The sequence below is a fragment of the Hyperolius riggenbachi genome, chromosome 12 (assembly GCF_040937935.1).
Source record: "Hyperolius riggenbachi isolate aHypRig1 chromosome 12, aHypRig1.pri, whole genome shotgun sequence".
Classification (NCBI taxonomy): domain Eukaryota; kingdom Metazoa; phylum Chordata; class Amphibia; order Anura; family Hyperoliidae; genus Hyperolius; species Hyperolius riggenbachi.
In genome coordinates this window covers 173,915,136-173,940,293 of record NC_090657.1, presented here as the reverse complement: position 1 = coordinate 173,940,293, position 25,158 = coordinate 173,915,136, and the positions used below count along the sequence as shown (strand labels likewise).

General features: G+C 45.9%; 1 protein-coding gene across 1 annotated transcript in view; it reads left to right on the top strand.

Moving 5' to 3' along the window:
- Positions 1 to 25,158, top strand: part of LKAAEAR1 (LKAAEAR motif containing 1) — a 537,492-nt gene that overhangs the window by 95,342 nt on the left and 416,992 nt on the right. The gene's annotated exons all lie outside the window — the stretch shown is intronic.

Below are 25,158 nucleotides of genomic sequence, written 5' to 3'. Positions count from 1 at the left end.
GCCCATGGTGACTCTGGATGAGCTGCAGAGATCTACAGCTCAGTTGGGAGACTCTGTTCATAGGACAACTATTAGTCATGCACTGTACAAAGTTGGCCTTTATGGAAGAGTGGCAAGAAGAAAGGCATTGTTAACGGAAAGCATATGAAGTCCAGTTTGCAGTTTGCCACAAACCATGTGGGGGACACAGCAACCATGTGGAACAAGGTGCTCTGGTCAGATGAGACCAAAATGGAACTTTTTGGCCAAAATGCAAAACGCTATGTGTGGCGGAAAACTAACACTGCACATCACTCTGAACACACCATCCCCACCATCAAATATGGTGGTGGCAGCATCAGGGTCGGACTGGGCCACAGTAGTACAGTTTTTTCCCTCGGTGGCCCCCCCTCCAGGTCTCTGGTGCCCACCCCCCCTCCTTGTCTGACAGAGCTCCAACTGCTGCCTGCAGCACAAAAATTCTCTTCTCAGTGCTGTAATCACTCATGTTGAGAGCAGTGGCGTAGCTAAGGAGCTGTAGGCCTCGATACAAATTTTACAATGTGGGCCCCCAAGCACTCTATACATAACAATTGATACGACGCACCAAAACCTGCCAATGGCAACTACAGTGTCAGAGGTGCAAGAAGGGGATAGGAAATAGCTTGTTAATGTTGTTAATGATTACCACTGTTCAAAGTATCTATAGAAGTGATTATTATGAGCAAAGGACCAATAGAGAGGTAATACTGTAGTTGAGGGAGGGCCCTTCGGGGCTCCTTTGGCCCAAGGGCCCCGATGCGGTCGCAACCTCTGTGGCTGCAACCTCTGCAAAGTAGGACATTACTTTATATAGAAGGAGGGGACTCTATGCAAAGTTTTCCTGGGCAGCAGTGTCTCTGAATTACAATGCTGCTAAGATCATGTACATTTGGCCCAGTCCATAATACATCATGACCACGCCCACCTTCCGGTGCATGGTCACGCCCTTTTTTCACTGCAATTATGGGATGTGTGGGCAGGCCCGGCCCTAGACCATTTGCCGCCTGAGGCAAACTTTAAAGAAATCGCCGCTGCGCCCCCCCCCCCCCCCCCCGTGGGTGTGGGGGGGGGCCCGAGCTGGATGGGATAGCGGGCAGGAAGGGGGTATTGGGGCTAGCGGCGGGGAGGGGGGTCGGACCCCCCCCCTCCCTCGCCTGGGTCCCCCGTCCTCTGCTCCCCTCCAGCTTGTTATGCGCGCTGGCTGGCTGGCTGCAGCTGTAAGAGGCAACGGGCGGGGATCACTCACCTCTTCCTCGTTCAGCCTGCGCTCCACTGACGTCACTTCCTGCTACGCCGCAGGAAGTGACGTCAGTGGAGCGCACGTTGGAACGAGGAAGAGGTGAGTGATCCCCGCCCGTTGCCTCTTACAGCTGCAGCCAGCCAGCCAGCCAGCGCGCATAACAAGCTGGAGGGGAGCGGAGGACGGGGGACCAAGGCGAGGGAGGGGGGGGTCCGACCCCCCTCCCCGCCGCTAGGCCCAATACCCCCTTCCTGCCCGCTATTCCCTCCAGCTCGGGCGGCACTCCACACCCACGGACGGGCGGGTGCCGCCCCCTCAGAAGCGCCGCCTGAGGCAAACGTTTCACCCCGCCTCATGGGCGGGCCGGCCCTGTGTGTGGGCCCCAGGTTGAAATTTCTTTGGTGGGCCCCCGGTGTCCCAGTCCGACCCTGGGCAGCATCAGGCTCGGGGGTGCATCTCTTCAGCAGGAACCAGGTAGACCAGGAGAGAGAGCCTGATACAGCTTGAGGAAGGACCTTGTCCGAAACAGTTTCTGTCACTGTTATGGATATCTCTTTGTCTTTTTAAACAATAAAAGAGCTGTACATTACTGACGTGGTGCTGTGGACTCTTCGTGTTGGTCTCTTCAGCAGGGACAGGGAAGCTGGTCAGAGTTGATGGGAAGATGGATGAAGCCAAATACAGGGCAAACTTGGAAGAAAACCTCTTGGAGACTGCAAAAGTCTTATAACTGGGACAGAGGTTCACCTTCCAGCAGGACAATGACCCTAATAAAGCCAGGGCAACAATGGAATGGTTTAAAACAAAACATATCTATGTGTTAGGATGGCCCAGTCAAAGTCCAGAATTTAAATCCAATCGAGAATCTGTGGCAAGATCTGAAAACTGCTGTTCACAAACGCTGTCCATCTAATCTGACTGAGCAGGAGTCGTTTTGCAAAGAAGAATGGGCAAGGATTTCAGTCTCTAGATGTGCAAAGCTGGTAGAGACATACCCTAAAAGACTGGCAGCTGTAATTGCAGCAAAAGGTGGTTCTACAAAGTATTGACTCAGGGGGCCGAATAATTACGCACACCCCACTTTGCAGTTATTTATTTGTAAAAAATGTTTGGAATGATGTATGATTTTCGATTCACTTCTCACATGTACACCACTTTGTATTGGTCTTTCATGTGGAATTCCAATAAAATTGATGCATGTTTGTGGCAGTAATGTGACAAAAATGTGGAACACTTCAAGGGGGCCGAATACTTTTGCAACCCACTGTATCAGAATCAGAATCAGAATCATTTATTTCGCCAAGCATGACAGGATCATGCCTGGAATTGGGTTTGGCACATACAGAGCTCAACATCTACAAGGACATGAGAAATAGTGCACTAAACAAGAGACATACATGATAAAGCATTTAACAAGATACAACAGATAGCATTTAGCATGATACAACAGAAAGTGGAGGCAGGCTATGAGGGCTCGGCCCGTAAGTCCCAAGTACGTCTGCGCACCTAAGAAGGATGGGGTGGTGGTGGGACGTGGGTGGAGTTCAGGAGATTGACTGCTGAAGGGAAAAATGAGTTCCTATGCCTCGTGGTCCTGGTGGGGATAACCCGGAATCTTCGCCCTGAACGCAGGCGACTGAAGTAGCAGTGGCCCGGATGTGAGGGGTCCATGGCTATCTTCAGCGCCCTAGTGTGTAATCTCGAGTTGTAGAGTAGATCAAGTGGAGGGAGGGGTTTCCCGATGATTCTCTCTGCTGATCTAATGACCCTCTGGAGTTTTTGTCTGTCGCTGACGGAGGAACCAGCGTGCCAGACCAGGATGGAAGAGCAGAGTATAGATTCTGTGGTGGCAGAGTAGAATCTTGTGAGGACCTGATGGGGCATGCCAAACTTTTTCAGCTGACGGAGGAAGAAGAGCCTTTTCTGGGCCTTTGCCACGGTGGAGCTAGTGTTAGCCTTCCATCTCAGGTCGTTTGAGATGGTGGTGCCCAGGAGGCGGACGCAGGGAACTATCGCCACTTCAGTTCCATCAATGTGGATTGGTGGTGGAGAAGGGGCATGCTTCCTGAAGTCGATAATCATCTCCACAGTTTTTGCTGCGTTAAGGACCAACCTGTTCTCTCTGCACCAGTGACAGATACTGTCTACCTGCTGACGATAGGCACTCTCGTCGTTCTTGGTGATAAGGCCAACAATAGTGGTGTCATCTGCAAATTTGATAACCTTGACAGAGTCCGCTGTGGATCTGCAGTTGTTGTATCTACGTCATCTGTGGCTTCATCCAAGCCATGACACGTAGCTATAAGTTTTGCACGATCGGCACGCTCCCATGCACGCCCCCAGCACTTTAAGCTGCATCACTAATTGGTCTAAGTGGGAAATAAGTCCCTTTAACCAATTAGTGCCGCATCCCCCTGCAGATAAACGATCACCGCTGTAGCAAACAGCGGTGATCCTTCATCTCTCCCCCTCTGTGCAGAGATCTGTTAAAAAAAACGAAAAGAAGAATTCCCTTGCGCTCCAATGCGAGGGGTATAATCACATGCACCAATCTTCCCAACTCCTTGGTATGCTGCAATGTGCTGCTCCAGAAAATCAGGGCAATATGAATCTAAAGGAAGAGATGGAGCGCGCTATAGTGCATTACCAAGGCTTGGCTTTATTCGCAAATATACAAGAAATACTCACAAGATGTAGCAATAAAAAACGCTTCTCAGCGGTGTAGCCAACCGCTTCACTCCCTGGCAATATGTCGGCGACGCGCTGTGGCCAGCAGCGCGATCTCCGGTGGACTGGAAGCCGTGTCGCTCTGGGGGTGGGCGTGGCTGGAGGTCAGCGTGCATAGGACGTCATGACGCGTTTCGGCGCTCTGCGCCTTCGTCAGATCACGCTGACCTCCAGCCACGCCCACCCCCAGAGCGACACGGCTTCCAGTCCACCGGAGATCGCGCTGCTGGCCACAGCGCGTCGCCGACATATTTTATTGCTACATCTTGTGAGTATTTCTTGTATATTTGCGAATAAAGCCAAGCCTTGGTAATGCACTATAGCGCGCTCCATCTCTTCCTTTAGATCTGTTAAAAAAAAGCCTGGCTCACCTCCCCTTTATCCAGCGATGATCCTGCAGCGGCAGCCTCTGTTTTCAGCTTTACAGTCAGCTCCATACTGCCCCGTACACGAGTCCCGGCTTGATGACATCATCAAGGCGGGATTCCTGTATGGGGCATTACGGAGGTGGCTGTGAACCTGAATACAGCTGAATACCGACCTCAAGGACTGTGATTTGAGTCTATAGCAAACAAACCGGCTAGTGCAAATAATCCAGCGTGTGTCCCTGGGGCGCAACTATTATTATTATTTATTGTATTTATAAAGCGCCAACCTTTTACGCAGCGCTGCACAATAGATAAATAGGTGAACATACAAGGTAGGACATACAGGAAACTCACAACAAAACACGATCATGCAAATGATTTGATAACAGTACGGTGTCATATGTCAAAATAGAGACTGTTCTAGTCCACAAGAGGGGTGATTGACAGTAAGATTGCATAATCAAGCTGGAAACACTAGGGACTACAAATAATGGGCCCACAAGCTGGACTTGGAGGGAGCCCCTTAATGTTCAGAATCACAAGCGTTCCTTTGCCCCTTCTTGGTGACCATCCCTGCCTGGGGGCCCATCTTACAAGGCTACAAGTGTGGCCTTTAGGATCTTTTCACCCATGACATTTGTAGCCACAAAACCACCAGATTTAGAGTATCAGAGAAAGGGAATATTAGTAGTTTGGCCCCCTCTACGCCTCTGGCCCCCCTGCAGTAGCAGGGGCTGCGTCCCCCTAGTTACGCCCCCGTGTCCGTAATTTAAGTAATTACGTCATATATCATGTTGATTTAGATTTTGTTTGCTCTACTCGGGCTCTGCCCTTTAACCGCCACCATCCTACTGTATATTTTGTTACTGGAGCCCTTAATTGTATAAACAAGAGGCAGAATAAGCGCCCACGCAAAATGTCCCACCAGAGTACAGCCGTGGCGGTCTACACAGTGGGATTAATTGCCTACTGACGTAGCGGCTAATTTGAAGCACCGCAGGAACTGGCACAACATCTCAGTTGCCATTTGAAGCTGGCACAGGACGATGTGGGCTACCAGTTTCATGAATGGAGCTTTAATAAGTACTTGGCCTAATTATGAAGAATAACATATAATTACTACAGTAAGCAGTCCTGAAACCAGTGAAGCACGACGGACAATGCTACATCTACACAAGAGAGGAAATGAGATCACAGCCTTTTGAAGGGGTGAACAGAAGGCAGCGAAGATGAGTGCAACCGGCTAATCACCTCAGCATAATAAGGATGGTTGTGTTGGGAGCTGCGAATTAGGTCCTAGCTTAGACTCACATCGCTGTTTCCAGGCGTAATTAACAAGGTTCATCTACCAAGCTACGTCCGAAGAAAACTCGACATTCGTCTTACAAACATGGAACTAGAGACGGAATTAGCTCCTGCCCAGATGTTCTGGGGTCACCACCATCTCTCTGGTCTTATGGATGACTCGTCAAGACTGTAAGCTAATTAGATCTGGTTGGTGACTAATGACTTGGAGCACAGCTAAAACAACCAAAGCCAGCCTACAGATAACAAATGGAGAAATTGGTAGCACTCCTAATCAGGCTGCACCTTAAATGACTACTAACAGAGGTGTGCAGAGCCCCCAGGAGGCTAAATACACACCTTGAATTCAAAACAGATGCAAATTATGCACTTAACCCTAGAGTCAAATTAAAATGCAAGACAAACTGAAATAGCAAATAGATGCAGCTAGCCATAAGTAAACTTACTATACAGCGCTGCGTAATATGTTGGCGCTTTATAAATACAATAAATAAATAAATACAGCAAGGGGGAGAAGGAGTTGGCAGCACTTCCCTAAACATACTACATCTGACTGACTAGCTTGCATAGTGTAACGATTGGTGTCAGCAACACAGATTTTCCTGATTATTGGTGATCTGCAGTATCACCAATAATACAGATGCTATACCTGATTATATAGTGATCTGCAGAATCACAAATAATACTAGTATAGCTAGACACAGGACACCCAATGTGGTATTGTGTTTGGTGCAACAGTAATGAGAGAATTTATCTCCCGAGAAGCGGGAGACACAGACACTACTGCAGCCAAGTATTCCCTGAGGAGCAGGGAATCAGACTGCACTGCAGCCAGTGGACCCCTGAGGGGCCGGGACCACTGACTGGGCTGCAAATAAGATAACAGATGGAATTATTATTATTATTATTTAGTATTTATATATGGAATGAGTGATTATGATTGAACTGCAACCAAGGATTCCCTGAGGAGCAGGGAATCAGATTGTACTGCAGCCAAAGATTCCCTGAGGGGCAGGGAATCAGACTGTACTGCAGCCAGTGGACCCCTGAGGGGCAGGGACCACTGACTATGCTGCAAGATGGTCTCCTGAGGAGCAGGCGACCATAAGCCTGTGCTTGCAGCTAATGAACTCCTGAAGAGCAAGTGTCACAGACAGTACAGTAAGGCTGATCACCTAAAGGTTAGGTGACAGCAAGAAAGGTCAGACAAGCCAGGTCAGCAACATACGGACAGATAAAGTACAGAGACAGAAGACTGATTCGGTATCCGGGTACAGGCTAGGTCGGCAACAGTTTATCAGGCGGGCGGAAGTACCGAATCAGTAAGCAAGAGAGTGGTCAGGAAAGCCAGAGATCATAACAGGTAGACAGAAATATATAACGGTCCTAATCTAGGTGTGAAGTCCTTGGTTTCAACACCTGGGAACTGGTCCAACACATAAACAGTAGCAATGCAGCAATATCCTAGTCTTAGGTGTGAAGTCCTTGGTTTCAACACCTGGGAACTAGTCTACAGAATGGTACAGAAGTCTCACAATACAATAGAGTAATAAGGCTATCAACGGAATCTGACTAAGTGTGAATTCCCAGCTCCGGCTGGTTCTAACACACTGTAAGATCTGACTATGGTCTGAGTGCTCACACGTAAGCTTTCGCAACAGCAGACAACTTGCAACTGACAGGCAAGTCCTGTATATACCCAGAGCGCTCCACAGCGCCGCCTCAGTCACTCAGCCAATCCGGAGCATAGCTGGAGTCAGCTGATCGGCTTGATCAGCTGACTCCCCTTCTACTAGCATAAAGGTCCTGTCACGCGCGCAGCTCTCAATCTGTGTGCACTAGAAAGACCAGGCAAACCAGCAGCATGTTGCTGCGCGGCAGAAGCTGCCGGCTGGAACACGCCAGCTGGAGATAGCCGCCATGCCGCTTGCCCGTGCGGCGGCATCTCCGCTATTCATTACACATAGATGTTCAGAGCCTAATTATAGGTATAGATGGTCTGAATGGTTCGCATGTGAACTTGTTCGCGCGAACAACGCAGGTTTGCGTTTGTGTCGAAACACGAACATATAGCGAGTTCAACCTGCCCCCTATACTACATCATGGGGCTAAACTTTGACTGTCTACATCACAGTGAGCAGACACATGGCAGCAAATTAGGCTGCACTCCCTCCTGGACATCCCCCCCCCCCCTTGAAAAAGGCAGCAGTGTCGGCCATTTTCTCACTCGGTCTACTGCTGCTATAGTGAGAGAAGGGAGAGACATTGGAGAGATAGGGAAAGTGTTAGTTAGGAGGTCTTGTTAGCTAGCTCCTTGCTGATATTTGTTGCTGAAAAACACCACAAAAAAGCGCTTTTGAGAGCTAATGTTCTTGTGGTGTGTTTTTTTTTTGTGTGTGTGGCCCACTGACACTGCATATACAGCCCTGTCTGTCGCAGCTAGCCCTTTCTAATTGCTATACTGTGCCAGGCCCAGCACATTCAGTGCATACCTTTTCACTGCACCTGTGTGACTGCACATTGTATTATACCACCAGTCACTGCATACCTTTCACTGCATCTGTGTGACTGCACATTGTATTCTACCAATCTGTGTGACTGCACATTGTGTTCTACCACCAGTCAGTACCTTTCACTGCATCTGTGTGACTGCACACTGTATTAGTCCAGTCAGTGCATACCTTTTACTGCATCTGTGACTGCACAGTCAGTGCATACCTCTGACTTGAATGGATGGAAGACTTACCCTCCATAACAGATTCTCGTTAAAGGATTTCAAGTGTGTTTGTCTCATCATTATACAGTAGGGCCTTGAAAGAGTCCTCCTGTATTGTTATTTTTTTGTCACTACCTCCCCGAGTCTGGACTTGCGTGCCGTGCCTGCTGCCTTCCTTGGATGTGTTTTGGTAGCCATTTCTCAGGCTCCCACCCCGGACCGGAAGTGAACCCTGATTCCCAGCCCGTTACCCGTGGTCACCATGGTACTAAAAGTACCATGGAAACTTTATCACACAGTTGAATCAATGGCAGACTTGCCCTCCATAACAGATTCTCGTTGAAGGAACTGAACAGAAAGCAGAAAAAGTAATTTTTAAAAAAATGTAAGCTTTAACAATGGTAGAGAAAGAACCATTGACAGCCTGAGCAGTGATGAACCCCTGGACTACTGGGTGCGCAGGCTTGACCTGTGGCCAGAGCTGTCACAATTTGTCATCCAACTTCTGGCTTGCCCTGCCTCAAGCGTCCTGTCAGAACGGACCTTCAGCGCAGCTGGAGGCATTGTCAGTGAGAAGAAAAGTCGCCTAGGTCAAAAAAGTGTTCAGTACCTCACCTTTATCTAAATGAACTAGGCATGGATCCCGGAGGGCTACTGCCTGCACGAAGACTAAGTCAGTCTCCACACAGCATCTCTGCCTGCAGGCCGCTTGACTGCCTTCTCCGCCACCACCAACAGGGTCCAGGACTCCAGGTGGATTCCTGAATTTTTAAAGCCACTAACAAAAAGAATAATAATTTTTCTGGTGTGTGTACATTCCTGCCTAATTTCTCTAGCTGCACTTTGGCGGCAACAACAAAACAAAAGGCATATACAAGTGTCAATTCCCCTTCGTGATTGTTACCTTGCTGTGGTGAAGGGGCTTGCGTATCACAATGAAGAAATTACCTATATGAGTGTGTTGGGGGGCACACCTGACCCAAGATAATAAGGTTGTTGTTTCATTGAGGACAGACCGAATTCGATCAGCTGGACAGTCACTGTTGTCCTGTCATTGAGCTACCTCAGCCCGACCATATGGTTGAAAACCGCCATCGCCTGCATTCTCGCCATCGTGCGTGCCAGTCCAGCATGGCCATCACTACACAAACAGCTGTTTGTGGTGCGTTACACAGTGAGTTTGGTCTGTCAGTGTGAAGCAGTACACTACTTACACTACCTGCTGATCCATGTCTAGACACGCAAGATGTTTTCAAGCACTTTATGCCTTCAATTTAGGAATGCAATGTGATTTCTGCCCTTTAGGGATTATAACCCTGCTCTGCGTCAAATCTGTAATTTTCCCAAGGACTTTTGGCGTGTATTCCACTCCGCCATTCCCCCCTCCAGATGTTAGACCCCTTGAAACATCTTTTCCATCACTTTTGTGGCCAGAAAGAGTGTTTGTAATTTTTAAAGTTAGCCTGCCCTTTGAAGTCTATTGAGGTTTGCATGGTTTGCGCAAATGCGAACTTTTGCGGAAGTTCGCAGTCGAGGTTTGCGAACCCAAAATTGGAGGTTCGAGCCATCGATAATTATAGGCAAGTTGTTACACAACTTGCATACAAATCGTATGAAACAAAATGGATGATTTTGGCTTCCAAAAACTGTTTGTGCAGTGTTCCTGTACTAGACTCACCGCGCAGATGAACCCTCATGGAAGAGACCCTAACCAAGTTTACACTTTGTTTTTGTTAATAAGTGGTTAGGGTCTCTTCCATGAGGATCCCTCAACGCGGTGGAAGAGGGGAAGCACTGCCAGCTCCTCATCCTTGCTCTACAGAAAACAATGCCGCAAATGTAACAATGGTCGAAACCCCACTACTTCGTGATATTGTTACATAGCTAATGTTCATGTAAGTGTTGTCATCTTCAGCCATTGTTCCTGCTGCTAGACCTCTCTAATTTGCTGACTCTGTAGTCAGGATAATACCCAACAGTGTCTCTGGATATACTTATTAGTCCTGCCCAGGAGGATTGGCAAATCAAAACCTCTAGCATATGAGAGGAATCGCCAGAGGGAGACTTGGGCGCAGGATACATCCGGTATGGCTTATCCTGCTTCTGCACAAGTTCCTGGTGATGTTAATTACTATTCCCCCTCTAGGTCCACGTGGATAGTGGGGAATGATGTAATTCGGCTTCCAGCAATTGCTGGAGGCCGAATTACAGTGTTTAAGAAGTAACTTCAGCTCCGTCTTCTGACAGCGCCAAAGTCACTCACTGTGCAGCTATGGCCGTAATTCCTATTACAGCCTATGGTGGCGCCGGCTGCACCCAAATCTCCTGTGCTCAAATCTCCTGTGATGGAATAGCAGTGTTCAAATTTATTTGACGATTTGCTAGCCTCCGGTTCCCTTCCAGGGTGAGGCTAATTGGCAAGTGAGGAAGATTTTTCACTGAGCACCACTATCCCCACATTGCTTGTACGCAAATTTCCAACGTATGCTACACTGCACAGCATAGCATGCGCTGAGTTTATGCTCCTCTCATTAAGCTGCACTTCTTTAACTTTAAGACTCATTTTCAGACAGTCTTGTTTACTGATAAGTGCCGTGCAACTCTTCATGGTCCAGATGAATGTGGTGGATGGTTGGTTAACGGCCACCACATACCGATAAAGTTGCGATGTCAGCAAGGAGGTGGCGGAGTAATGTTCTCGGCTGGAATCGGGCCCGGATTTACCTCACAGGAGCCTATAGGCACATATGTCGTGGCACCTTAGATTTTGCCTTCCATGAACCTACAAACCCCCATTGAACTGCCCTTTGTGTCTCCCTTGTGTCTTCCTCTATGCTCCTTTGTGTCCTCCTTTATGCCCCTTTGTCTCCCCTGTGTCCTCCGTTTGTCCCCCTCGTGTCCTCCTTTATGCCCCTTTGTCTCCCCTGTGTCCTCCGTTTGTCCCCCTGTGTCCTCCTCTGCATGGGCACAGTACAGGGAGTCCCTGACATTGCGGTGGGTTGGAGGTTCGTATTGGCAGGCGTTCACAAGAGGCAGTGACTTTTTTCCTCCCCAAAAAATGAGAGAGAGTCTTATAGTTCAAAAAATACAGTACATTTTTTGAAACTCTGTTGCGCATAATAATTTGGAACAGTGCATATTAAAGGGAACCTAAAGTGTTAAAAAAAAAAAAGTTTAACTTACTGGTACTTGGCCTTCTACCAGCCCCCTGCAGCTGTCCTGTGCCGGCAGTGTGAAAAAACGATCCTCCTGTACTCTGACGCGGCTGAATTTCGTTTTCCTGTGACTAAGCCAGTTGATGGCCACTGCGCCTGCACGCATCCTCAATCACGCTTCCACCCCTGGGAGTATCCTGCACAGGCGCAGTAGAGATTTTCTCATACGAGGACGCACATGGCCAGGGCCGCGCAGCCGCAGTGGCCATCGACTGGTTTAGTCGCAGGCAAATCAAACTCAGCTGCAGCGGGGGACCAGAGGATCCGTTTTTCATGGCGCAGGCACATTACGGCTGCAGGGGGCCGGTAGAAGCCCCAGGTAAGTTACACTTGTTTAAAAAAAAAAAAACATTTAAGTTTTTTTATTTTTTAAAAAACATACCATTATCATTAGGAGAAAAGTTTATTAAAATTTGAATTATACTTTGAGGGCTTGTTCACACTATGAGCACAAGTGACATGTGACATGATGAGATAGACATGTGTATGTACAGTGCCTAGCACACAAATAACTATGCTGTGTTCCTTTTTTTCTTTCTCTGCCAGAAAGAGTTATATCAGGTATGTAAGTGGCTGACTCAGTCCTGACTCAGACAGGAAGTGACTACAGCGTGACCTACACTGATAAGAAATTCCAACTACAAAACACTTTCCTAGCAGAAAATTGCTTCTGAGAGCAAGAAAGAGGTAAAACGGGGAATTTCTTATCAGTGAGAAAAAAAGGAACACAGCATAGTTATTTGTGTGATAGGCACTGTACATACACATGTCTATCTCATCATGTCACAGGTCACCTTGGGTATCCTTTAAGCGCTGGTGTTTTTTAAAAGTGCTTTTAAAGTGCTTGTGTAATGAATTTCAATGTGAGTGTTCTCACATGAGAGTTGAGCACACACAAGCGCAGGTCCTGCACTATTTTCTGAGCATTTGCGTTCAATTTAACGTATAGGAAAATCGTAAAACTCTTTAAAGAGGATCTGTAACATAAAAAGATCCCCTGGGGGGTACTCACCTCGGGTGGGGGAAGCCTCCGGATCCTAATGAGGCTTCCCACGCCGTCCTCCATCCGTCAGGGGTCTCGCTGCAGCCCTCCGTGGAGTCCGGGCAGCGGTGACGTCATTATTTACCTTCCTGGCTCCAGCGCAGGCGCTCTGACGGCTGTCGGCTCCGAACTACACGGAAATACCCGATCGCCGTCGGGTCTGCTCTACTGCGCAGGCGCAAGTTTCCGGCGCCTGCGCAGTAGAGCGGACCCGACTGAGATCGGGTATTTCCGTGTAGTTCGGAACGGAAAGCCTCCACAGCGCCCCCCGCTGGAGCCAGCAAAGGTAAATATTAAACTAACAGTCGGCACAGTCGCCGGCTGTTCGGAGGGCTGCGGAGAGACCCCCGTGGGACAGAGGACGGCGTGGGAAGCCTCATTAGGATCCGGAGGCTTCCCCCACCCGAGGTGAGTACCCCCCAGGGGATCTTTTTAATGTTACAGAGTCTCTTTAAAGAGAAGCAGAGACAAAGCACCCTCATGTATTTTACCATATATATCAATGGGAACATGACAGTAAGCACCTACTCTGCTCTCTGCTTCATTCTTCTCTGCTAAATCTGCCTGTTATCAGCCCTGATAAGAATCCCTGACTGAGCATTCAGTTTAGCTTTTCTCAGAATGATTATAGTTGAGTCAGTCTTCTGTGATGTCTTTTCAAGCCCAAGCCTGCCCCCTTGTGGCTCTACTTTGCTGCTTCGAGGATAAATAGCAGCAAAGCAGAGCCACAAGGGGGCAGACTTGGGCTTGAAAAGACATCACAGAAGACTGACTCAGCTTTAATCATTCCGGGAAAAGCTAGACTGAATGCTCAGTCGGGGTTTCTTATCAGGGCTGATAACAGGCAGATTTAGCAGAGAACAATGAAACAGATAGCAGGGTAGGTGGTTACTGTCGTGTTCCTATTGATAGACTGTATATGGTAAAATACACCAGGGTGCTTAGTCTCTGGTTCTCTTTAAAGAGAGTCTGAAGCGAGAATAAATCTCGCTTCAGACCTCATAGATAGCGGGGGCATGCGTGCCCCTGCTAAACCGCCGATATCCCGCGGCTTAACGGGGGTCCCTGATCCCCCAAATCCCCTCCGTAATGCGGGGGAGCGCTTCCTGGTTGGGGCAGGGCTAACCGCCGCAGCCCTGCCCCACGCGCGTCTGTCAGCGTGTATCTCCGCCTCTCCCCCGCCCCTCTCAGTCTTCCTTCACTGAGAGGGGCGGGGGAGAGGCGGCAATGCGCGGCTGACAGACGCGACTGGAGGCAGGGCTGCAGCCGTTAGCCCTGCCTCCAGGAGCGACCAAGTCTGCGACCAAGTGTCACAGTGGGGGGTTTGGGGGTGAAGGGATCCCCGTTTAGCGGCGCTATAGCGGCGGTTTAGCAGGGGCACACCTGCCCCTGCTAACTATGAGCTCTGAAGCGAGATTTATTCTCGCTTTAGAGTCTCTTTAAGGGCTTGTTCACATTAGGGGTGATTTTGTGTTTCTTTTTTTTTATTAGCACTGGCGATTTTAAAAATCGCCTTAATTACTTGTGCAAAATTAGCTTATGTGAGTGTTCTTTTTCTCTCTGAGCGCTTTAATGAATTATTTAATGTATTTATTTATTCATTCCTGGGGCAAAGAGTTCACTTCCTGACTAACGTCAGGAAGTGAAAAAAAAAGAATACTACACAAAGGTGCTTAGAAAAGCACTAATAAAATGGCTCAATAAATCGCTCAGCGCTTGCGATTTATAATGTGAACAAGGCCTTAAAGCGCTTGGAAAGGTGATTTTTATGAGCGCTTTTCATTGTAAATTACATTAAAGCTATTCAGTTCCAGGTCAAAGAGTACACTTCCTGATTGTCTGCAAACAGAAAAGCTCCAATCGCAAAACAAAAGCTCTTACAAAAAACGGGAATCGCTCAGAAAATGCTGGTAAAAGCGCTCACAAAAGTGCTCAGCGCTTGCGATTTAGAATGTGAACTAAGCTTAATGGTTGATGACTGGAAAATGATACTGACTACTGCTTGCATCGACTAGTTAGGAAAACCAGTAATGTGCATAGTAGTTTGGAGCGCGGTGTAGAGGGACCCTACATTGAATCGGTGGGCTGTAAGAGGATATGGAAAGCCTCAGGACCATTCACAGGATTCCCACTAATGAGGTAAGTATGTAATCTTTTTTTATAAGTCACTTCAGGTGTCCGCTAATGGAAACACACGGCATTATCTGTAACACAAGCCGTGCTTATCCAGTCTCCTGTGTCTCTCTGCCACTGCAGTACAAAGGCTGCTAAAGCCATCCAGTCTCCAAAGTGCCAATCAAGATGTCAGTGTTGTCCCTAATCACGTCCCGGCGCTGCAGAACCCGTCCTATATCTCCCAGCCCCCCTCAGGAAAACTATCCGATTTCACCGCGTCTGCCCAGATTGGATTTATCACTCGTTACTGTCAGCTAAAGGGATTAGTGTGCACTGTTATACGTCTCGCTAAAGACCGCTGCTGATAAATAGTTAAGCCTGTTCTTATTTTCCAATACCTGGCAATGTGGCCCGGCTTCTGGAACTATGTCTTGCCCCCTAAAATTGGCCCTAGACTATGATGAAAATATGACTATGGATAGGTTTAGATTGTGATCTCCTCTGAGGACAGTCAGTGACATGACTATGTATTATGTAAAGTGCTGCAGAGGATGTCAATGCTATATAAATAATAATAATATGTTAGAACATTAGACTATCACTTTGGTAGGATTAGACTGTGAGCTCCTCTGAGGAAAGTCTGCGACATCACTATGTACTCTGTAACACGCTGCAGGAGATGTCAATGCTTATCTAAATACATAATAACAATATGGAGGGACATAAGACTATGACTATGGTAGGGATTAGATTGTCAGCTCCTCTGAGGACAGTCAGTAACATGACCATGTACTCTGTAATGTGCTGCAGAAGATGTCAGTGCTATATAAAGACATAATAATAACATGGTAGGATTAGAGTGTGAGCTCCTCTGAGGACGGTCAGTAACCTGACTATGTACTCTGTAAAGTGCTGCAGAAGATGTCAGTGCTATATATATACAGTGGGTTGCAAAAGTATTCAGCCCCCTTGAAGTTTTCCACATTTTGTCACATTACTGCCACAAACATGCATCAATTTTATTGGAATTCCACGTGAAAGACCAATACAAAGTGGTGTACATGTGAGAAGTGGAACGAAAATCATACATAATTCCAAACATTTTTTACAAATAAATAACTGCAAAGTGGGGTGTGCGTAATTATTCAGCCCCCTGAGTCAATACTTTGTAGAACCACCTTTTGCTGCAATTACAGCTGCTAGTCTTTTAGGGTATGTCTCTACCAGCTTTGCACATCTAGAGACTGAAATCCTTGCCCATTCTTCTTTGCAATACCGCTCCGGCTCAGTCAGATTAGATGGACAGCGTTTGTGAACAGCAGTTTTCAGATCTTGCCACAGATTCTCGATTGGATTTAGATCTGGACTTTGACTGGGCCATTCTAACACATAGATATGTTTTGTTTTAAACCATTCCATTGTTGCCCTGGCTTTATTAGGGTCATTGTCCTGCTGGAAGGTGAACCTCCGCCCCAGTTATAAGACTTTTGCAGTCTCCAAGAGGTTTTCTTCCAAGTTTTCCCTGTATTTGGCTCCATCCATCTTCCCATCAACTCTGACCAGCTTCACTGTCCCTGCTGAAGAGATGCACCCCCAGAGCATGATGCTGCCACCTCCATATTTGACAGTGGGGATGGTGTGTTCAGAGTGATGTGCAGTGTTAGTTTTCCGCCACACATAGCGTTTTGCATTTTGGCCAAAAAGTTCCATTTTGGTCTCATCTGACCAGAGCACCTTCTTTCACATGTTTGCTGTTTCCCCCCACATGGCTTGTGGCAAACTGCAAATGGGACTTCTTATGCTTTCTGTTAACAATGTCTTTCTTCTTGCCACTCTTCCATAAAGGCCAACTTTGTACAGTGCATGACTAATAGTTGTCCTATGGACAGTGTCTCCCACCTGAGCTGTAGATCTCTGCAACTCGTCCAGAGTCACCATGGGCCTCTTGGCTGCATTTCTGATGAGCGCTTTCCTTGTTCGGCCTGTGAGTTTAGGTGGATGGCCTTGTCTTGGTAGCTTTACAGTTGTGCCATACTCCTTCCATTTATCAGTGATCGCTGGAACAGTGCTCCGTGGGATGTTCAAGGCTTTGGAAATCTTTTTGTAGCCTAACCCTGCTTTAAATTTCTCAATAACTTGATCCCTGACCTGTCTTGTGGGTTCTTTGGACTTCACGGTGTTGTTGCTCCCAATATTCTCTTAAACATCCTCTGAGGCCCTCATAGAGCAGCTGCATTTGTACTGACATTAGATTACACACAGGTGCACTATATTTAGTCATTAGCACTCATCAGGCAATGCCTATAGGCAACTGACTGCACTCAGATCAAAGGGGGCCTAATAATTATGCACACACCACTTTGCAGTTATTTATTTGTAAAAAAAATGTTTGGAATCATGTATGATTTTTGTTCCACTTCTCATGTGTACACTACTTTGTGTTGGTCTTTCATGTGGAATTCCAATAAAATTGATTCATGTTTGTGGCAGTAATGTGACAAAATGTGGAAAACTTCAAGGGGGCCGAATACTTTTGCAACCCACTGTACATAATAATAATATGGTAAATCATTAGACTGTGACTATGGTAGGGAATAGATTGTCCGCTCCTCTGAGAACAGTCAGTAACACGACTATGTATTCTATTACGTGATTTGTGAAAGATTCCCTTTGAGCAGGGGCTGTTGAGCTATATGAAACGCATACTAACCGTGTGCAGTTAAGTGACCCTCGCCGTACCTCTGCAGTTCACAACTGCGCAAGAGTGCTTGGCAGCTAACGAGGGAGATGTAGTAATGACCGGGCGGGCGCAGGAGAGTTAGTAGAGGGGGATGTTAGTGGGGGGGATGATGGGAGAGAAAAAGAGAGAGAGACTGTACACAAAAATGGTGCAGTATTTGGCGAAAAATGAATGCAATTCACGATACAAGTTTACTATTAATGCAATACAAACTCTTAAATAAATGGTATATGACACCAAAAAGGTTAAGCAAAATTTCTAAGCGAAATAGCGATAGGTGTGGAAGATGCAACAAGGATTTAGGGGACGAAATCTATATTTGGGGGGGGGGGGGGTGCCCAAGGATCCAAGAATTTTGGGAAAGGATAGAGCTCTTCGTGAGAAGTAAATTTGTAACAAATGAAGAGTGTAAGAGGAAAAAAATATAGACAGCAGAAGGGGTGATCTTTAGTATCGCTGATACAGATGATAATAGAGTTACTAGATTCCTAAAAGAAATGGGAACTCTAGTTGCAAAGGCGCTCATTACCAAATACTGGAAAGGAGGTCAGATCCCTACTTTGGAGGAATGGTGTAACTACATGAATAATACACTGAGAAGGCAGGAAGAAGAGAAATTAGGAGAGGGTGTTAGAGTGGAGGAATTTAGAGAGACCTGGGAAAACGTATTGCATGAATGAAAAAATGACAAGGAATAGAGCTGAAATAAAGATAGGCGGTTTAATTACCCTAACCAAGATTCTCTCTCCAGGCCTCCACACAGCGAACAAGGTGGGCGATATTGGGAGTAACAGGCAGACTGCAGTGGGTAGTACGCGGCAGCATGATACTATGGAGGATGTGTTCTGGGGTTCCCTGTTTCCAATGGGGTGGGGGGAGGGGGGAAGTGAGAGTGTCTGGATGAGTCTGGTCAATTAAGGGATGGATGGATGCTTGAAGTGGGAGTTTGGTTGAATGAAGTGGCTGCGTCCCATGAGACGGTATCTCATGAGAGAGATGGCGTCCCATGAGACGGTATCGCATGAGAGAGATACATGGGTACCTGCGCATTTAACTGCATGATTTTAGAAGAACATAAGGGATTCATGCGCAGATTCACTTTTTCGCCCGAGCCCCTCTTTATGAGAAGAACCCTCACCTCCAATTTGGGACATTACTTGGGTATTCTATTGTAGAAAGGTTGTTAGGTGGGGGTGGGGCGAAGATTGAAATCTAGACTTGGGTTGAGGTACAAGCTGATTCGTTGAGAAGTTTGGGGAGAACTCGGGCAAGGAAGGGTACTGCGTAGGGGCCAAGGGGAGAAAAACTTGGGTTGGGGGCAGAATGCTTAATTTATAATCTGTATGTAGAGTATAAAAATTACCTATTTGTAGATATTTGGTTTGGCTTTATTTCCCTTAATTGGTGCTTTAATTACAAGAATTAATAATAATACAAGTAAAGAAAATAAAGAATAAGCAAAAATTGAACGATGATGCGAACCATACCCAATGATGGGAGGGCTTCAATTAAGCTAATTTTTCTCTTGGGTACAGTACCGTGGGTACGCTGAGTTTGAAAAAGGAAAAAAAAAAGAAGAAAAAAAAGAAAGAGTGTAAGCTTATCTGAGGTCAGTCAGTGACATGACTATGTATTCTGTAAAGTGCTGCAGAAGATGTCAATGCTTATCTAAATACATAATAATAATATGGTAGGACATTAGACTATGAGTATGGTAGGATTAGATTGTGAGCTCCTCTGAGGACAGTCAGTGACATGACTATGTATTCTGTAAAGTGCTGCAGAAGATGTCAATGCTTATCTAAATACATAATAATAATATGGTCGGATATTAGACTGTGACTATGGTAGGATTAGATTGTGAGCTCCTCTGAGGACAGTCAGTGACATGACTATGTATTATGTAAAGTGCTGCAGAAGATGTCAATGCTATATAAATAATAATAATATGTTAGAACATTAGACTATGACTTTGGTAGGGATTAGACTGTGAGCGCCTCTGAGGACAGTCTGTGACATCACTATGTACTCTGTAAAGTGCTGCAGAAGATGTCAATGCTTATCTAAATACATAATAATAATATGGTAGGATATTAGACTGTGACTATGGTAGGAAGTACATTGTCCGCTCCTCTGAGGACAGTCAGTAACATGACATGACTATGTACTCTGTAAAGTGCTGCAGAAGATGTCAGTGCTATATAAATACGTAATAATAATATGGTAGGACATTAGCCTGTGACTATGGTAGGGATTAGATTGTCATCTCCTCTGAAGACAGTCAGTGACACAACTATGTATTCTATTACGTGATTTGTGAAAGATTCCCTTTGAGCAGGGGCTGTTGAGCTATATGAAACGCATACTAACCGTGTGCAGTTAAGTGACCCCTCGCCGTACTGCTGCAGTTCACAACTGCTCAAGAGTGCTTGACAGCTAACGAGGGAGATGCAGTAATGACTGGGCAGGCGCAGGAGAGTTAGTAGAGGGGGATGTTAGTGGGGGGGGGGGGGGGGGGCACGGACGTGTTTAAAAGATTAATGCATTCTGTGAATTTTACACATGAAGCATCGGTAATTCTATTAACACGAAAACAGGATAATTGCATTCATTTGTTCTGCATAACATTAGCTTGATAGATGCGCTGGATAATTGCGGGGAAATTATGCCGGCGAGAGCGCGGTCTTTTCAGCGCTTTTGTGTAGAGGGGTGACCTTGGGGCCGAGTACAGCGGAAGAACACGGTATTACGCGGTAAGGACTCATCTCATTTCATCTCTAGCCTAGGGGGGAAAAAAGTGTACGTATTCATATGCAGTCGCTACAGTACACACAGGGGGACCGAGGGCGTCAATACAATCCCGATAATTCCATCTTGCATGCAAATCTAATGCAAATTGTATGCAACCTAGAAATGGTACTATCAACCGCACATCATGCCGATCTGGATTGGCCAAATTCCAAGCTATATACTGTCTGTAATGAATAAATAAAAAAAAAATGAAAATACAAGGTAGCAAGAATAAGATGTATAGACATATTTGCGTCTGCGATTTTGCGGGCATTTCCAGGGGTTTGCAGCACTGCGTTTGCGAGCGTTTTCCACATGTGATTTCCGAAATAATTCCACATTTTTCCGATTGTGGTACAATAAATTGAATTTGGAAACAGTTGCGTCATGCGGGAGAAATCAAACTACTGTGTGATTTTAAAATCTCGTCAAAAAAACGGAAACACAAACAGTGTGCGATTCCTGAGCAGTCCATTGATGGCAAAACATCATGATTCTAATATGTCTATAATACTCCAATATCCTTTTAAGCAATGCAAGTTGCCTGGCTGTTCTGTTGATCCTCTACTTTTAATACTTTTAGCTGTAGCCCCTGAACAAGCATGCAGCATATCAGGTGTTTCTGACATCATTGTCAGATCTGACAAGATTAGCCGCATGCTTATTTCTGGTGTGATTCAGACACTGCTACAGCCAGATAGACCAGCAGCATAGCCAGGCAACTGGTATTGTTTAACAGGAAATAAATATGGCAGCCTCTAAATCCCTCTCACTTCAGTTGTCATTCAAAGAGAAACGCCGACCAAGAATTGAACTTTATCCCAATCAGTAGCTGATACCCCCTTTTACATGAGAAATCTATTCCTTTTCACAAACAGACCATTAGGGGGCGCTATGTGACTGATATTGTGGTGAAACCCCTCCCACAAAGAAATTCTGAGTACGTACTCTTGGCAGTTTCCTGTCTGTGAACTTTGCTGCATTGTGGGAAATAGCTGTTTACAGCTGTTTCCAAATGCCAAAAAAGCATGCAGCAGCTACATCACCTGCCAACAGTAAAAATGTTATAAATGTCAGAATGTAAATCAGGGATTTAAAAGATCTTACAATGGGCAAACACTGACTAAATCATTTATACATAATTCTTGTAAAAATGAAGCACTTTTTTATTACATTATTTTCACTGGAGTTCCTCTTTAAAGGGATCCTATGGAGGCTTCACATGAAAAGAAGCCACTCTCGCACAGTCCCACGCTGGTAAACTCTCCAACACGCACACACCCCACCTGGTGCTTCCCTACGCTTGGGTTCTCTCTGCCCTTTTCACACTTTCCACCAGTGCGATCACTCACGGGGGTTCTCCACACGGTTGGTATCCTGTCATTGGGTGCACTTGCCTCCTCACCCTGTTTATCTATTTTGGTTGTAGGGTGTCTATGTACACTTTCTCAGTCTGGAACTGTCTTTATCTCCACGCCTCACTCCCCAGTCTTTCCAGCCTTTGGTCTGTTCATAATTTCTTTACTCTTGTATTTTGAGGGCTACATTACTGTGCTTTGCTTTTATGGTTTTATCTTTTGATATGGAGTAAATAAAGGCTTTTTTCATTTTTCTACATACCTTGTGGTGCGGTTTGTGTAGGGCCAGATTCTGTATTTTTGGTTTGACTGTGTATAACCCCTTTTTGGCCTTTCTGCACACTATTGGCTGTATTGCTACACATTAGTGAGCCTTCATATATATATATATATATACATATACATATACATTTATTGTTTCTTGATGGTGCTTGTCCAATCTTTTGCGGTATCCAGTCCCTGATAGCTAAACACGCCTCCAGAACCACTGGAATGCAATGATTTGTCAGCTCGTTGCGAGACAACATTGCATTCCACCAGTTCAAGAGATGTGATTGGATTTTAGGGTCAACAAAGGGACTATTTACATATTCAGCAGTGATGCATTGTGGGAGACATCATCTGCTCACTCCAACCTGAATAATTGCAAATACCTTCTGTTTTAAGAACGCAAACTTTTGTTTTGCATAGCATTTTAGTAAGAGAGCGTTTTGTTCCTCCTTAGCCCCTTACACACTCCTAGGAGTTCTGGTTCACCATGAGCTTGCTGGGAAATCTGTAACCCTGGGGAGAAAAGTGACTCCAAGCAAGGTTTTCCTCATTATCTTAACTGGCTTATTATTTTGTGCAAATTTATTTTTAGTGGTTTTATTTGCTTGTCGAGGGCTTAAAGTGAATGGGAACTGCATTTTTAAAAAAATGAAGCAAATACTTACCTAAGGAGAGGGAAGGCTCTGGGTCATATAGAGCTTCCTGTCACCTCTCTTGGTGCTCTCTATCCTGTGCTGGCCTCCCCACCCCCTCCCCCCCCCCGTTTCAATCCCCTGTCGAAAGGGTATTTGGAAGGCTTTGGAAGCCGTGTCCTCCAGAATACGTGCGGCTCCATACTGCACAGGCGTGAGCGTGCAAGAGAGCGTGCTTGCGCAGGTGCAGTACAGGGCCACCCTTCTTCAGCCGCGCTTGGGCTCCCTGAAGACTTCTGAAGCCTCCTTCGGCCGGGTAAAGCAGTGTTTGACTAATTTAGTCAAATACTGCTTCCGGGCGAGCCAGCATCGGAGCGAGAAGACCAGGAGAGGAGCGGGAAGGCTCTATATGACCCAAAACTTTCCCTCTCCTTGGGTAAGTATCTGTCTCATTTTTTTTTTAAATGCAGTTCCCATTCACTTTAAAGTGAACCTGAACTGACATACCGCATGATGAGACAAACACAGTACTGTACATATATTTTAAATCCTACTTAGAACTTGCCTGTGCTCAGGATTTTTTTTTTATTGCGTTGTTTAATAAACAAATGCTTTATTTGTGCAGTCGCATTATTCTTATTCCAGTGGAATGCAGCCGCAGCTCTCCTAAAAAGCAATTAGGAGCCAAAACACTTTAATCTGGCTGAACAATCACTCCTGACAACTGCATTTTACTGAAAAGTTCAAAAAGGTCTTTTATTTTTGCTTGTCGGGAACCTGTATGAACCATGATGTCACACTGACAGAGCTACTTTTTAGACTACACAATAGAACTGCAGCCCTTAAAGGGAACCTTAACTGAGAGGGATATGGATGTTTCTTTTTAAACAATGCCAGTTGCCTTGCATCCTGCTGATCTCTTTGGCTGCAGTAGTGACTGAATCGCACACCTGAAACAAGCAAGCTAATCCAGTGTGACTTCAATCAGAGCACCTGATCTGCATGCTTGTTGAGAGGTTGTGGCTAAAAGTATTAGAGACCCAGGATCAGCAGGAGAGTCAGGCAACTGGTATTATTTTAAAAGGAAAAATCCATATCCTTCTCAGTGTAGGTTCCCTTTAAAGGAATACTGTAGGGGGGTCGGGGGAAAATGAGTTGAACTTACACGGGCTTCTAATGGTCCTCCGCAAACATCCTGTGCCCGCGCAGCCACTCACCGATGCTCCCACCCCACCAGGAGCATACTGCGCAGGCACAGACCATACTGGGCCTGCACAGTATGCTCCTGGTGACATCAGCGGGAGCAAGGACACGGCAACGCAGGCGCAGTGGTTTTAAAGTCTGAAATTCCAGAAGTGAACCGGAGGCGGGGCCGGAGCATCGGTGAGTGGCTGCGCGGACACAGGATGTCTGCGGGGGACCATTAGAAGCCCAGGGTAAGTTCAAATCATTTTCCCCCGACCCCCTACAGTATTCCTTTAAGTGGAAAATAAGAATGTGAGACTCAAGAAATGTTCTGTATACCATTAAACCTACAGTTAATTATTGCACAAGTTTATTTTCACTTCTGGGCTGCTTTCATATGTTTTCTGTAGATAATGGGTAAGCCAGCCAAGGGGAAAGACCTTTAACTACTCTGTAAAATGTATAACAAACCTGAACTATACCGTCTTTTGTTTGATCTGTTGTATTCAACCTACTTAAACAACATCGTTTTACTAACTCTCATCGCCTTTTAACCTTGCTGAGCTGTTCCGCTGGATGTCTTGCCCCTGTTGGCATGGGGGCGGCCATCTTGCTCCCTGGTAATTGTTGGTTGTAAATAATTTCCATTGATAGGCACAAGCAACTACACACGATTATGAAAACAGTCGTCCAAATGGCTTTTGGTCAAACCAAAATTTGGATTTTCTTGTCGGTTGTGATAGATAGGAAGCAAAGATTGGTTTGTTGATGGTGTCGTGAACAATGTATTACGATATTTCACTTCCGGTCAGAATGATCTGATCGCTCAAATGATTTTTCGCTAGTAATTGGATCGTTAGAGGCCACCTTTATGCTAATTTTTATGCAAATTTCAGCAGCTTAGTTATTGCAGCAGTCAAGGCAACAGCTGTATTTGATTGGTCATTTTTCAAGCTACATAAAGCTGTTATCTGTTGGTCGTCTGGTTGTTTGCCAGCCGTACACACACCCAACTTATCTTCCAACAGACCAAGTTTAGAAGATAGTTGGCCAGATTGTTTGGACTTGTGTACGAGCCTTAAAGGAACACTATCAAACCAAGTGTTCTAAAATGACAATGTAAAAATAATGTTTAAGTAGCTGTGTAAACATTTTCCTACTTTTCATGTTAAATATCAGAAGCAAAAGATTTAATTGTTTGTAGAATTTAGCTCTACTGGGACAAATCATTTGCAATAGTGGTGTCTGTTTCAATGCACAATCAGTGTTGTTTTTTTGCATATCAGACTTCTCTGAAAGCAAAAAAAGTATGAAAAGCTGTGGTGTCACAGACAATTACAAATGTTTATAACAAGTTACATTTCCTCTGCTCTCTTCAGATACTTCAGTCAGACACGCATGACACAGGACTTTCTCTCTTACGCACACAGGGTT